Source organism: Coturnix japonica, chromosome 5 (assembly GCF_054131305.1).
Source record: "Coturnix japonica strain WE chromosome 5, WE-NBRP24, whole genome shotgun sequence".
Lineage (NCBI taxonomy): Eukaryota > Metazoa > Chordata > Aves > Galliformes > Phasianidae > Coturnix > Coturnix japonica.
The window spans coordinates 13,797,828-13,812,747 of record NC_140667.1 but is presented as its reverse complement, the minus strand read 5'-3'; the positions used below and the strand labels follow the sequence as shown (position 1 = coordinate 13,812,747).

General features: G+C 52.4%; 1 long non-coding RNA gene across 1 annotated transcript; it reads right to left on the bottom strand.

Moving 5' to 3' along the window:
• Nucleotides 1–4,501: 4,501 nt before the first annotated feature.
• LOC107307926 (uncharacterized) lies at nt 4,502–14,254 on the bottom strand. Its single transcript, XR_014947039.1, has 6 exons — nt 14,159–14,254; nt 11,318–13,168; nt 9,181–11,133; nt 7,044–8,996; nt 4,864–6,859; nt 4,502–4,685 (listed from the first exon to the last, which is right to left on the bottom strand). It is a non-coding gene; the product is annotated as an uncharacterized LOC107307926 (long non-coding RNA).
• Nucleotides 14,255–14,920: the final 666 nt, after the last annotated feature.

The window sequence follows — 14,920 nt, the reverse complement described above, 5'->3', positions numbered from 1 at the left end:
AAATTTCTAAACACTGTGACTTGTTTTCTTATAGGCTTTTATTTTCAAATGAGTGTTTTCCTGAAGGTGCACCTTTAGCAGGTACTGAAAAGTAACAAGAATACCTGTGCCTCACAATATTCATTGTTGCTTCCCTAATAGAAATAGATCTTTCTAAGGCAGATCACTGTTTTCTTGATGTAACTATCTTGGGGCCATTTTCCCACTATGAGTCAGGATTACATTTAATATTGGGCCTAATGTCTAGTAAATTGACATTTTGGTTTGGAATACATTCAACAGCTTTCTTTTGACACAATATAAGTTTTGTAACATTTGCATATTTTCATTCTTTCTCCTCTACGTCTTAGATACAGAAATGCTATGTTTATATAGCAAGCTTCATTTATATCTAAAGCAAATCGAAGCTTAAGAGCATATACATACGGGCTAACAAATACCTGATACACTTGGTTTTAAGGTAGTTCTTTCTACAGCTATAAGGACTCATTCTTTGGATAAAAGTGGAGGCAGAGATGGTCGCAGAGATTATAATGAATATAATTCAGGTTTCTATAATATTCTCATTTGTGCTTTTAACTTGTACCAAAGCTTAATCCTTCTTTGGTTAGTTGGGCTTCATTAATTCTGGATTCACTGTATATACAGCACATACAAAAAACAAACAAACAAAAAAACCAAATAATTAAAAACCCCACAAAAAGACCTCTTACCTCTTTGCATCAAAACCATCCCATAACTTCTATGAGGAAAACAACTCATCATTCAAAGGGAATGATTTCTTACCATGGTTTTCTTACTGCCATGTTCGCACCAATTAACAGCAGATGGGCTGCCACTACTTCATCTTCTGAGTCTTACACACTCCTTAACACAGAAATACATGTCCAGCAGACAAAAAAAACACTGACTACAGCATTTTTAGTCACCTGTAGGTTCAAGCCAGTTTCAGAAGAGCCCAGTTTCATAAGAGAGTCCTGCTGTTAAAGTACCATAACCAATACGAGAGTTTGCAGAGAGAGAGAAATAGATTCACTTCTAAGAATGTACTGGGGGGGGGGGGGGGGGGGTTGTGGAAGGGGGGAAAATTGCTAAAGTTATTTAAGGAACCAAAGCCAGAAAAGTCTGGATTAATCAAAAAACAATTCACAGATCAGACCCTTGAAAGAACTGCCACGAGGGAGGACAAGAACCAGATAACTGCCAGCTGATCAGCTTTGGCAAACAAGCACAGAATCATAAAATCACCAAGGCTGGAAAAGACCTTAAAGATCATCCAGCCCAACCGTTCACCTATTACCAATAGCTCCCACTAAACCACGTCCCTCAGCCCAACATCCAATTGATCCTTGAAGCAGATCCCTCAGGCACAAACTGGCACAAACTCACAGTCAGAGGCAAGTTCTGGCCTTCCTGCTAAGGACCTTCGCCACCTCAAGTGCCCACGATGGTTCCTCCTTGGTATATTCCAGCTCAGTTTTTGCACTCCCCACAGTTCACTCACAGCAGCTCTTTATCCTTCCATGGCCCTTCCCAAATTCATGATTTACACAGCTCAAAGCAGACGGAGAAACTACCGCTCTGAAGGTGTCTGAAACACCCTCAAATCACATGTCTTTGAAGGCTTAAGAGCAGCAGCAGACAACAAGGCTGTTTTTTTCCTCCTGTCTTTTCCTGTATATAAAGTAACTCGGCCTTAGGGAAAGCTGCTGATGTAGCAACTGTCCTGGCACATAAGCTAGACTTAAGGGAAAAAAAAGCAGCTTCAGTAGTTCTGTAGTGTAGCTTAAGACTTGAACAGCAAGCTGAAAGTAAAGGTGTTACATGCACCTTATTCTTCAAAATATTTTGTAACAAAAGGATGCTACTTATTATCTAGAATTGAACTACTTCTGTGCTGTATCATTAGCTCCACTGAAGGATAAAACCTCTTCTGGTATGATTTCTCTAATGCATTTGAATAACTAACTCATTATTCAGACTTTCAAAAAGACATAATAAAAAACAGAGAAAAAACAGTCTACACATTTACACCATGTATGTGTGTGGCATGATAAGAGGAAAAAGAAAAGTTGACCAATTTTTTTTTTGAAATGTATATAAAAACACATAGATGATATATATGTGTGTATATATACACACATATATACAATCTATATATATATATATACATATCAGAGCACCATAATTAAGTTTCATTACTTATAACAACTCTCTACATTCTTGAGAATATATTCCACTTCAGTCCTTGGGTCGTATCTTTATCACCTTTGATTTCTGTTCACACAGGTTCCAAGCAGCAGCACGCTGTCTTCAGTAAGAACAGCACGCAACTATAGTTGCTTAGGAGAGACAGCTCTACAGGCCAATCCAATACCAGCCTCTCACCAGAGATGAGAGGTTGGTAGGGAGTTAGTTCTCACTGAGTGATTCCTCAGTCAGTTCTATTCAAACAAGTTTGGATTGAGCTAAACAAATTAATAATCAGCTTTTAGAACAAGAATTAGATTTGTCCTTCCTCAGCCTGAGCAGATGTCTAAATCTTCACTGTTCCTTTAAAGACTTCAAACAAATTTCCTCAAGCTTTTCACACAAACACATCCACAACACATAAAACTCAATGCTACTGCCTCTCACCCACCTCTATACTCCTGAAAAATATGTATATAAAGACATATTCTGTCTAAAAGTTGAAGCTATTTTCTTAGCATGGAGTAACTACTACAGCAATTACTAAGGCAAGGAAAAAAAAAAAACAGGCAGGAACAGTTTGTGTCTCAGTGCTTCATGTACTCATTAAGGAAAAAAAGTGCATGTACTCAAGAATATGAAAAAACGCTTCAGCGCTAGCATTTCAAACTAAGCATTTCAAACCTGATGTTGAAACTGGTTATCTCTGCAGTTTCTGTCTTTCTTGGTTTCGTGGTGCTGTTTAGGGTCTTTATCCCTGAGGTGTTAACACTGATTTTCACTCAGTATCGTCCTTTCAATCTTTCCACCTTCAGCAATGACAAAAAGGCACTTCGTTCAGCAGCGTTTATTTACTTACACCTGTAAATTACAGTAACTGTACTTACTGTTGTAGGTCTGCAGAGGTTGGAATTCCCTTAGGCATCAGCTGCTTCCAGTAAAATCTCTTAGCTTAAGAAACAGAGACAGAATAGATCCTTGTGCTTCCACGCTGCATTTTAAAATACAACTAATGAGCTAAACATTTAAAACCCTTTCTTGTTTTTAGCTAAGAAAATACATCCGTGGGATTCATTTCTTCCATTGACCTCAGTGAGGCTGAGTGACCTAAAGCATTAATATGGAAAGTGGTCTAAAAGTAAAATACGGGATGATAATAAATAAAAATCATAAAAGCATTTCAGCAGGGAAACAGCTCGGTGTTCTTTTAGAATAGAAATATAAAAATAATTAAAAATAAATAAAAATAATTAAAAATAATAACCTGTGACACAGTACCTGAAGAGACCTTTTCCTCACCATTTCACACAACGATTCTCTCACCAACTCTGACCTCATCTGCCAACATAACTCAGAAATCATCCTTTTCTTCTTTTACATTAAGTTCAAAAATAGAACTTGCATTTTCTTGACAAGTTTATAATATTGGATTTCTTTCCTGCATACACTGATACTTCTCAAAGAAGCACACAATCCTTCAGAAAGTCAGAAGAAAACCCAATCCCCTCATTGGATTCCAAAGCCGGTCACTCTGCCCCAAGCCTGTAGTGCCGCGTGGTGTTGTCGTGGCCAAACGGCAGCACCCTGCATTTGGTCTCTTGGAACCTCATTCCACTGGCTTCAGCCCAGCTACTCAGCCTGTCCAGATCCCTCTGTAGAGCCTCGCTACCCCCAGGCAGATCCACACTTCCAGCCAACTTGTTGTCATCGGAAAAATTACCGACGGTGCGCTAAGTGCCCTCCTCCAGGTCACCAATAATTAAATTAAATTAAACCGCAACACTTCACAGAAGAAGAATCACCAGCCACATTGATTAGGGCCACATAGCTGCAAAATCTGCAATAAGATAACATTCAAAGGAAAAGAACCAATGAAGCACCAGCAGGGAGAACCACATTAAGAATTGGTGGGGAATCAGGCACATAACCACCCCTGAGCACATCCCATTCATCCCATAAACTCAAAAAAAAATGTCAAGTATTTGCCAGAACACTGAAAAAGTGCAATGGAAGAAGAACTCAGCACAAGAGTTCCTGAAAGCGAGGCAACTTAACTGGCAGAAAACCTTAATCAGAGCCAGCTTGACAGAGAATGAGGGCAGATCATGGGAAGAGCTGGGCCGTATCAGTAACCACTACACCCCAAATATAGGCCACCAAAACCCGCAGCTGACAAAAAAGGATCTTACCTATGCATGGAGGAAAGAAACAAATGGCAGCTGGCAATCCAACCACTAAGAAGCACCTTCATGCAAACAGCTATGGAATGTAATACCAAAATTCAAAGAAGGCAAGAGATTAAAGGCAGATATCATTATAAAAACCAAGCAAACAAATTTTATTCTCAAACGACCATGACAACAATAAGGAGCTAACAAGCAAAACACACATGACAACTGAGTTTACTACAAACAAATTGACAGTTAACAGCAATAACTTCTTGCTCTCTCCTGCCACCCAGATCCCTGTGCCTCTTCTTTCGTCTGCAGCAGCTCCTGAAACATAAGCAGGGTTACCATTAGTTATGCAGAGCAACAGGCCCCCCCACATGAAGGAAAAGGGAAACACTACATTGCAAAGGAACTCAACACCCGACCACCTGGATAAGGAAGGACTTACAAACACAACTCCAAATTCATGACGGCAAAAACTGCTTAGAGCAACCCTTCTCACCTCACTGACTCACGGCGGTCGTCCAGATGGTGCCGCAGGGGATCACGGAGGCGGGCAGACTGGGCAAATGGAGCTGGGCACACAAAAAGCAGCAGCCGAAGGAGTCTGCTTCCCTGCTTACAGGGGACCCCCAGCCACTGCCTCCATTGCAAAGGGCCCAGGACTACGGGGCACGCTCGCTCCCTGAATTACAGGGCAGCCCCCATCCCTACGGCCGAGGGAGGCTCCTTCTCTCCCAGTCCGGCACCCCGCTAACGGGGTGGTCAACCTACACAGGCTGCCAGCAGAGCACTAGCGCTCACACACCCAGAGCCTGATTACAGGCGGGTGGACGACACCCCTGGAGCCACAGAGCCTGGTTTTCCCCCCAGCGGCGGGAACAACTCTCGGAAGCCAGGCAGCGGGGCAAAACGGCCAAAGACCGCAGTCAGAATCCCAGACCCGATTATTCCAGGGAGGGCGCGAGCCCAACCCCACATCTCGCAGCCCCGTGCCTCTGAAAGGCCGGGGCCGCATTCCCACCTGAGTACAGGGGGTCTCTCAGAAAGCATCTCACCAAGCACAGGGGGCACGCACAGCCCTGCCTACAGGACGGCGCCCCACACCTCACCATCATCAGGAAGCCCCGTGGAGCACGCAGCTCCCACCAACGCCTGAGCTACAGGCGGGCCCGCCCGGCAGCACAACATCACAACATCACCACGTCTTTAGCAAACAGGGAACAAAACCTCGACCCACCGAGCGGGGAGGTGACACCGCACAAAAGCAGAACCTCAACCTGCACCCTCTGACGGGACAGGGAGGGGTCATCCCCACCAGCTGGACGACTAAAGCAGCCGGCTGCAACGCCGCAGCCTCCCCACACCTGATTACAGGCGGGGCGGGCCACTTGGGGGTCAGGGGGCTTAGTGGCTTGGGACTCACACAAGGACAGGCTCAAGCCCTGGCTACAGGGCAGCCTCAGCCACTGAACTACCGTGTGGCTCTGATCTGTATTATGTAAAAGGGAGGAAGACAGGACACTCGCTGCCCTCGTGGGACTAAGAGGGAACACCCCTTTTGTGGCATGCACCAAAGTCCTCCGTTCCCCCCTAGGAAGTCAAAGCTAAGCTGCAGCCATCTTTGCGGGGGCCTAAAGGGAAAGCTCACTCGCTCAGTCACTCTGCAAACACAGTCAAGGAAAGGGAAAGGAACACACACACACACATGACTTTCCAGAAAGGAAGAACAACACGGTGCAGCCGACTACTGGGAATAAACCCGCAACCACGAGCAACACACAAGAGCCTGTGACCTTTTCCTAGGCTGCACGGAGGCCACGGACCTCAACGTGCCAAGGGGCTTCCCAGCTATAGACAAGGGCCAAACGCCCTGACGCACACCCCGAGTACGGGGCCGTCGCATTGACGGGCCACCTCCAGGCAACGATGCCGAGGGGCAACGGGAGGAAGAGGGGCAGGGAAGCGGCACTACCCTGATTACAGGGTTGCCGCGGGGTCCGGCGGGCTCCGTTTCCCACTCAGGTGCGGAGAGGTGGCTCTCGCCCTCTGTTACAGGGGGCCACGCTCCCCAGGCAGCCAAGGAGCAGCAAGGCAAAAGGCCAACTACAGCAAAAGACCGCAGCCCTGATTACAGGGAGGTCGCCCAGCACAAAGCCGGCCTGGACACCTATGGCGCCGGCAACGTTCAATTCAAATGTGACTATGCCCCTGCTAACAGGGAGGTGCTTTGCCCAGAATGCCTTTCTCTTTCCCCCCTGCATTTGCAGGCTTCTGCTTCCTCTTCTTCCTCCTCTTCTTCCTCTTCCTCCTCTTCTTCTTCTTCCTCCTCTTCTTCCTCTTCTTCCTCTTCCTCCTCTTCTTCTTCTTCCTCCTCTTCTTCCTCTTCCTCCTCTTCTTCCTCTTCTTCCTCTTCCTCCTCTTCTTCTTCTTCCTCCTCTTCTTCCTCTTCTTCCTATTCCTCCTCAAACCGCGTCTTCTTTCTCCGGCAGCAGATCCTGAAATATGTGGCACGACACCATTAGACCCGAGCAGCAGCAAACCCACCACCTGAAGGAAGCGGGGAAACCCAAAGTACCAAAGAAACGCGGCACAAGACTGCCCAGCCAAGGGGGAAAGTCCGTGCATCGCACCCCTCCCCAGTCCGTTCCAGCCAAAACTACTTAGAGCTGCTTTTCTCACCTCACTGGCACGCTGCAAAGGCTCCAGCCGGTGCCGCAGGGGATCACGGAGGCGGGCAGACTGGGCAAATGGAGCTGGGCACACAAAAAGCAGCAGCCGAAGGAGTCAGCCTCCCTGCTTACAGGGGACCCCCAGCCACTGCCTCCATTGCAAAGGGCCCGGGACTACGGGGCACGCTCGCTCCCTGAATTACAGGGCAGCCCCCATCCCTACGGCCGAGGGAGGCTCCTTCTCTCCCAGTCCGGCACCCCGCTAACGGGGTGGTCAACCTACACAGGCTGCCAGCAGAGCACTAGCGCTCACACACCCAGAGCCTGATTACAGGCGGGTGGACGACACCCCTGGAGCCACAGAGCCTGGTTTTCCCCCCAGCGGCGGGAACAACTCTCGGAAGCCAGGCAGCGGGGCAAAACGGCCAAAGACCGCAGTCAGAATCCCAGACCCGATTATTCCAGGGAGGGCGCGAGCCCAACCCCACATCTCGCAGCCCCGTGCCTCTGAAAGGCCGGGGCCGCATTCCCACCTGAGTACAGGGGGTCTCTCAGAAAGCATCTCACCAAGCACAGGGGGCACGCACAGCCCTGCCTACAGGACGGCGCCCCACACCTCACCATCATCAGGAAGCCCCGTGGAGCACGCAGCTCCCACCAACGCCTGAGCTACAGGCGGGCCCGCCCGGCAGCACAACATCACAACATCACCACGTCTTTAGCACCACAGGGAACAAAACCTCGACCCACCGAGCGGGGAGGTGACACCGCACAAAAGCAGAACCTCAACCTGCACCCTCTGACGGGACAGGGAGGGGTCATCCCCACCAGCTGGACGACTAAAGCAGCCGGCTGCAACGCCGCAGCCTCCCCACACCTGATTACAGGCGGGGCGGGCCACTTGGGGGTCAGGGGGCTTAGTGGCTTGGGACTCACACAAGGACAGGCTCAAGCCCTGGCTACAGGGCAGCCTCAGCCACTGAACTACCGTGTGGCTCTGATCTGTATTATGTAAAAGGGAGGAAGACAGGACACTCGCTGCCCTCGTGGGACTAAGAGGGAACACCCCTTTTGTGGCATGCACCAAAGTCCTCCGTTCCCCCCTAGGAAGTCAAAGCTAAGCTGCAGCCATCTTTGTGGGGGCCTAAAGGGAAAGCTCACTCGCTCAGTCACTCTGCAAACACAGTCAAGGAAAGGGAAAGGAACACACACACACACATGACTTTCCAGAAAGGAAGAACAACACGGTGCAGCCGACTACTGGGAATAAACCCGCAACCACGAGCAACACACAAGAGCCTGTGACCTTTTTCTAGGCTGCACGGAGGCCACGGACCTCAACGTGCCAAGGGGCTTCCCAGCTATAGACAAGGGCCAAACGCCCTGACGCACACCCCGAGTACGGGGCCGTCGCATTGACGGGCCACCTCCAGGCAACGATGCCGAGGGGCAACGGGAGGAAGAGGGGCAGGGAAGCGGCACTACCCTGATTACAGGGTTGCCGCGGGGTCCGGCAGGCTCCGTTTCCCACTCAGGTGCGGAGAGGTGGCTCTCGCCCTCCGTTACAGGGGGCCACGCTCCCCAGGCAGCCAAGGAGCAGCAAGGCAAAAGGCCAACTACAGCAAAAGACCGCAGCCCTGATTACAGGGAGGTCGCCCAGCACAAAGCCGGCCTGGACACCTATGGCGCCGGCAACGTTCAATTCAAATGTGACTATGCCCCTGCTAACAGGGAGGTGCTTTGCCCAGAATGCCTTTCTCTTTCCCCCCTGCATTTGCAGGCTTCTGCTTCCTCTTCTTCCTCTTCTTCTTCCTCTTCCTCCTCTTCTTCTTCTTCCTCCTCTTCTTCCTCTTCTTCCTCTTCCTCCTCTTCTTCTTCTTCCTCCTCTTCTTCCACTTCCTCCTCTTCTTCCTCTTCTTCCTATTCCTCCTCAAACCGCGTCTTCTTTCTCCGGCAGCAGATCCTGAAATATGTGGCACGACACCATTAGACCCGAGCAGCAGCAAACCCACCACCTGAAGGAAGCGGGGAAACCCAAAGTACCAAAGAAACGCGGCACAAGACTGCCCAGCCAAGGGGGAAAGTCCGTGCATCGCACCCCTCCCCAGTCCGTTCCAGCCAAAACTACTTAGAGCTGCTTTTCTCACCTCACTGGCACGCTGCAAAGGCTCCAGCCGGTGCCGCAGGGGATCACGGAGGCGGGCAGACTGGGCAAATGGAGCTGGGCACACAAAAAGCAGCAGCCGAAGGAGTCTGCTTCCCTGCTTACAGGGGACCCCCAGCCACTGCCTCCATTGCAAAGGGCCCAGGACTACGGGGCACGCTCGCTCCCTGAATTACAGGGCAGCCCCCATCCCTACGGCCGAGGGAGGCTCCTTCTCTCCCAGTCCGGCACCCCGCTAACGGGGTGGTCAACCTACACAGGCTGCCAGCAGAGCACTAGCGCTCACACACCCAGAGCCTGATTACAGGCGGGTGGACGACACCCCTGGAGCCACAGAGCCTGGTTTTCCCCCCAGCGGCGGGAACAACTCTCGGAAGCCAGGCAGCGGGGCAAAACGGCCAAAGACCGCAGTCAGAATCCCAGACCCGATTATTCCAGGGAGGGCGCGAGCCCAACCCCACATCTCGCAGCCCCGTGCCTCTGAAAGGCCGGGGCCGCATTCCCACCTGAGTACAGGGGGTCTCTCAGAAAGCATCTCACCAAGCACAGGGGGCACGCACAGCCCTGCCTACAGGACGGCGCCCCACACCTCACCATCATCAGGAAGCCCCGTGGAGCACGCAGCTCCCACCAACGCCTGAGCTACAGGCGGGCCCGCCCGGCAGCACAACATCACAACATCACCACGTCTTTAGCACCACAGGGAACAAAACCTCGACCCACCGAGCGGGGAGGTGACACCGCACAAAAGCAGAACCTCAACCTGCACCCTCTGACGGGACAGGGAGGGGTCATCCCCACCAGCTGGACGACTAAAGCAGCCGGCTGCAACGCCACAGCCTCCCCACACCTGATTACAGGCGGGGTGGGCCACTTGGGGGTCAGGGGGCTTAGTGGCTTGGGACTCACACAAGGACAGGCTCAAGCCCTGGCTACAGGGCAGCCTCAGCCACTGAACTACCGTGTGGCTCTGATCTGTATTATGTAAAAGGGAGGAAGACAGGACACTCACTGCCCTCGTGGGACTAAGAGGGAACACCCCTTTTGTGGCATGCACCAAAGTCCTCCGTTCCCCCCTAGGAAGTCAAAGCTAAGCTGCAGCCATCTTTGTGGGGGCCTAAAGGGAAAGCTCACTCGCTCAGTCACTCTGCAAACACAGTCAAGGAAAGGGAAAGGAACACACACACACACATGACTTTCCAGAAAGGAAGAACAACACGGTGCAGCCGACTACTGGGAATAAACCCGCAACCACGAGCAACACACAAGAGCCTGTGACCTTTTTCTAGGCTGCACGGAGGCCACGGACCTCAACGTGCCAAGGGGCTTCCCAGCTATAGACAAGGGCCAAACGCCCTGACGCACACCCCGAGTACGGGGCCGTCGCATTGACGGGCCACCTCCAGGCAACGATGCCGAGGGGCAACGGGAGGAAGAGGGGCAGGGAAGCGGCACTACCCTGATTACAGGGTTGCCGCGGGGTCCGGCGGGCTCCGTTTCCCACTCAGGTGCGGAGAGGTGGCTCTCGCCCTCCGTTACAGGGGGCCACGCTCCCCAGGCAGCCAAGGAGCAGCAAGGCAAAAGGCCAACTACAGCAAAAGACCGCAGCCCTGATTACAGGGAGGTCGCCCAGCACAAAGCCGGCCTGGACACCTATGGCGCCGGCAACGTTCAATTCAAATGTGACTATGCCCCTGCTAACAGGGAGGTGCTTTGCCCAGAATGCCTTTCTCTTTCCCCCCTGCATTTGCAGGCTTCTGCTTCCTCTTCTTCCTCTTCTTCTTCCTCTTCCTCCTCTTCTTCTTCTTCCTCCTCTTCTTCCTCTTCTTCCTCTTCCTCCTCTTCTTCTTCTTCCTCCTCTTCTTCCTCTTCCTCCTCTTCTTCCTCTTCTTCCTATTCCTCCTCAAACCGCGTCTTCTTTCTCCGGCAGCAGATCCTGAAATATGTGGCACGACACCATTAGACCCGAGCAGCAGCAAACCCACGACCTGAAGGAAGCGGGGAAACCCAAAGTACCAAAGAAACGTGGCACAAGACTGCCCAGCCAAGGGGGAAAGTCCGTGCATCGCACCCCTCCCCAGTCCGTTCCAGCCAAAACTACTTAGAGCTGCTTTTCTCACCTCACTGGCACGCTGCAAAGGCTCCAGCCGGTGCCGCAGGGGATCACGGAGGCGGGCAGACTGGGCAAATGGAGCTGGGCACACAAAAAGCAGCAGCCGAAGGAGTCAGCCTCCCTGCTTACAGGGGACCCCCAGCCACTGCCTCCATTGCAAAGGGCCCGGGACTACGGGGCACGCTCGCTCCCTGAATTACAGGGCAGCCCCCATCCCTACGGCCGAGGGAGGCTCCTTCTCTCCCAGTCCGGCACCCCGCTAACGGGGTGGTCAACCTACACAGGCTGCCAGCAGAGCACTAGCGCTCACACACCCAGAGCCTGATTACAGGCGGGTGGACGACACCCCTGGAGCCACAGAGCCTGGTTTTCCCCCCAGCGGCGGGAACAACTCTCGGAAGCCAGGCAGCGGGGCAAAACGGCCAAAGACCGCAGTCAGAATCCCAGACCCGATTATTCCAGGGAGGGCGCGAGCCCAACCCCACATCTCGCAGCCCCGTGCCTCTGAAAGGCCGGGGCCGCATTCCCACCTGAGTACAGGGGGTCTCTCAGAAAGCATCTCACCAAGCACAGGGGGCACGCACAGCCCTGCCTACAGGACGGCGCCCCACACCTCACCATCATCAGGAAGCCCCGTGGAGCACGCAGCTCCCACCAACGCTTGAGCTACAGGCGGGCCCGCCCGGCAGCACAACATCACAACATCACCACGTCTTTAGCACCACAGGGAACAAAACCTCGACCCACCGAGCGGGGAGGTGACACCGCACAAAAGCAGAACCTCAACCTGCACCCTCTGACGGGACAGGGAGGGGTCATCCCCACCAGCTGGACGACTAAAGCAGCCGGCTGCAACGCCGCAGCCTCCCCACACCTGATTACAGGCGGGGCGGGCCACTTGGGGGTCAGGGGGCTTAGTGGCTTGGGACTCACACAAGGACAGGCTCAAGCCCTGGCTACAGGGCAGCCTCAGCCACTGAACTACCGTGTGGCTCTGATCTGTATTATGTAAAAGGGAGGAAGACAGGACACTCGCTGCCCTCGTGGGACTAAGAGGGAACACCCCTTTTGTGGCATGCACCAAAGTCCTCCGTTCCCCCCTAGGAAGTCAAAGCTAAGCTGCAGCCATCTTTGTGGGGGCCTAAAGGGAAAGCTCACTCGCTCAGTCACTCTGCAAACACAGTCAAGGAAAGGGAAAGGAACACACACACACACATGACTTTCCAGAAAGGAAGAACAACACGGTGCAGCCGACTACTGGGAATAAACCCGCAACCACGAGCAACACACAAGAGCCTGTGACCTTTTCCTAGGCTGCACGGAGGCCACGGACCTCAACGTGCCAAGGGGCTTCCCAGCTATAGACAAGGGCCAAACGCCCTGACGCACACCCCGAGTACGGGGCCGTCGCATTGACGGGCCACCTCCAGGCAACGATGCCGAGGGGCAACGGGAGGAAGAGGGGCAGGGAAGCGGCACTACCCTGATTACAGGGTTGCCGCGGGGTCCGGCGGGCTCCGTTTCCCACTCAGGTGCGGAGAGGTGGCTCTCGCCCTCCGTTACAGGGGGCCACGCTCCCCAGGCAGCCAAGGAGCAGCAAGGCAAAAGGCCAACTACAGCAAAAGACCGCAGCCCTGATTACAGGGAGGTCGCCCAGCACAAAGCCGGCCTGGACACCTATGGCGCCGGCAACGTTCAATTCAAATGTGACTATGCCCCTGCTAACAGGGAGGTGCTTTGCCCAGAATGCCTTTCTCTTTCCCCCCTGCATTTGCAGGCTTCTGCTTCCTCTTCTTGCTCGCTCCTGTCTCCAGGTCTCCCTCACCACCTCTTCTTTTTTCTCCAGCAGCTCCTGAAACTTTAGCAGGGTCACCATTAGTCATGCGGAGACTGACAAAGCAATGGAATTCGGCATGTGACCATCCAGCTAAGGAAGGCTTCGCATCCCCCCCTTGCACTGTTTTTATTGGAAGGACAGGAAACCTGAATACAGGAATTGTTCTGTGCTATGTCAATCACTGTGCCATCTTGGCTCTTCTGAATTGTGATAGTGGCCCTTTTCCAGTCAGAGGTCTCATGTTTCTCTCCTTGTCTGGTTGATTTGAGATTCACATTCACACAAATTCACCTTATTTCTCATTTAGTAGTTCGTAATAACATACCAGCATGAAATTACAAGGAAGATTTATCGCTTGTTGCATCTATTACCATGGGTTGTCTTAAAGTAGTATACAAAATATGACATTCAAGCATCAAGTTTTCTCTGAGCATCCACCCTCTCCCTCCTTTAGAGCTTTTTAAACACATTTATCTTCTTATACCCACGATTACCACTTTAGTGCTTCTTTTCATCACCACTGTATGTCTCATGTCCTCCCCTATTCCTACCACCTCATTACTTAGGACGAAAAAAAAAAAAAAAAAAAAAAAAAAGTTTGTTTCAACACGGCAATAGCAGTTGATATTGCTTTATTATTGCTGCTCACTGTTGCTTCGAAGTATCCGTTCCTCCGTCCTTCCTCTTCAAGCGCTTTCAGAGGTCGCTCCCTCGGAGCCCGCCCAGACGCCCCAGCCCCGGCTCCGTCCGCCCACCCGCCATCAGAGCCCATGAGACGGCCCCGGACCCAGCTCCATCCGCTCACCAGCCATAGGAGCCCTCGGGGCAGCTCCAGCCCAGGCCGCCCGACATCGGAGCCCGCGTAGCTGCTCTGGCTCCGGCTGCCCTCCTTCGGAGCCCACGCGGCAGCGGTAGCGGCGGCTGCCGCAGTCCCGGCCCCGACCCACCTCGGCCCGACCCCGACCCACCTCGGCCCGGCCCCGACCCCGCTGCCTCCCAGCCCCGCCTCACCTCGGCTCTGTAGACCGCTTGCCGCCCGTGCCTCCTCCTCCGCCGCCTGTCCCTCACAGCACCCAGCGCCTTCCCACACTCTGAGGAGAACGCCTCACGCACCTGCCCGCGCGGGCACCTTTTATAGCTGTCCCTAAGCGCCAACCAATCAGAACCCAGAACGCCTCAGTCGCTTCCCGCCGCTGTTCTTCCCGCCTCTTTCTCTCCCCCCTCAGCGTTCCCGCCCTTCCCAGCTGAGGCACCAGCCCGCGCTCACCTGTGGGTCCCGTTGCCGCCCGCCCCTCAGTGCGGAGCAGCCCCACAGCTGGTGAATGCATCCGCAAACATAATTAAAATAAATATATATTTTAATTGAGTTCTTCACCATCACTCCTCCCCCCTCTGCCCCCACAACAAAAACCCCTCAGCTCAGAGACATTGTTACTAAAGGAAAAGGGCACCTGACAGATGAAGGATATTATTTATTTGTTTTGCAGAGAGGCTTGTATCTTTTAACTTCTTCACAGAGCCTGATTGGAAATGCTCACCCGATCTCTGTGCTTTGCACTGCTCCTCTGCTAAATTCCTTTCATTCTCTGCTTGGCTACTTTCTTTCTCATTGTAGCAATGGTACAAAATAAGTTTTTTTCTTTCTTTCACCTGGCATGTTATCCAGTCCGATGGACTGCCCTCAAGAAAGGCACCCAGGACCTGAGGGAACAGGTTATGGTCCAGATGGTGTAACACACCAGCATCCAACCCATTTACACCGCATTGAATGAA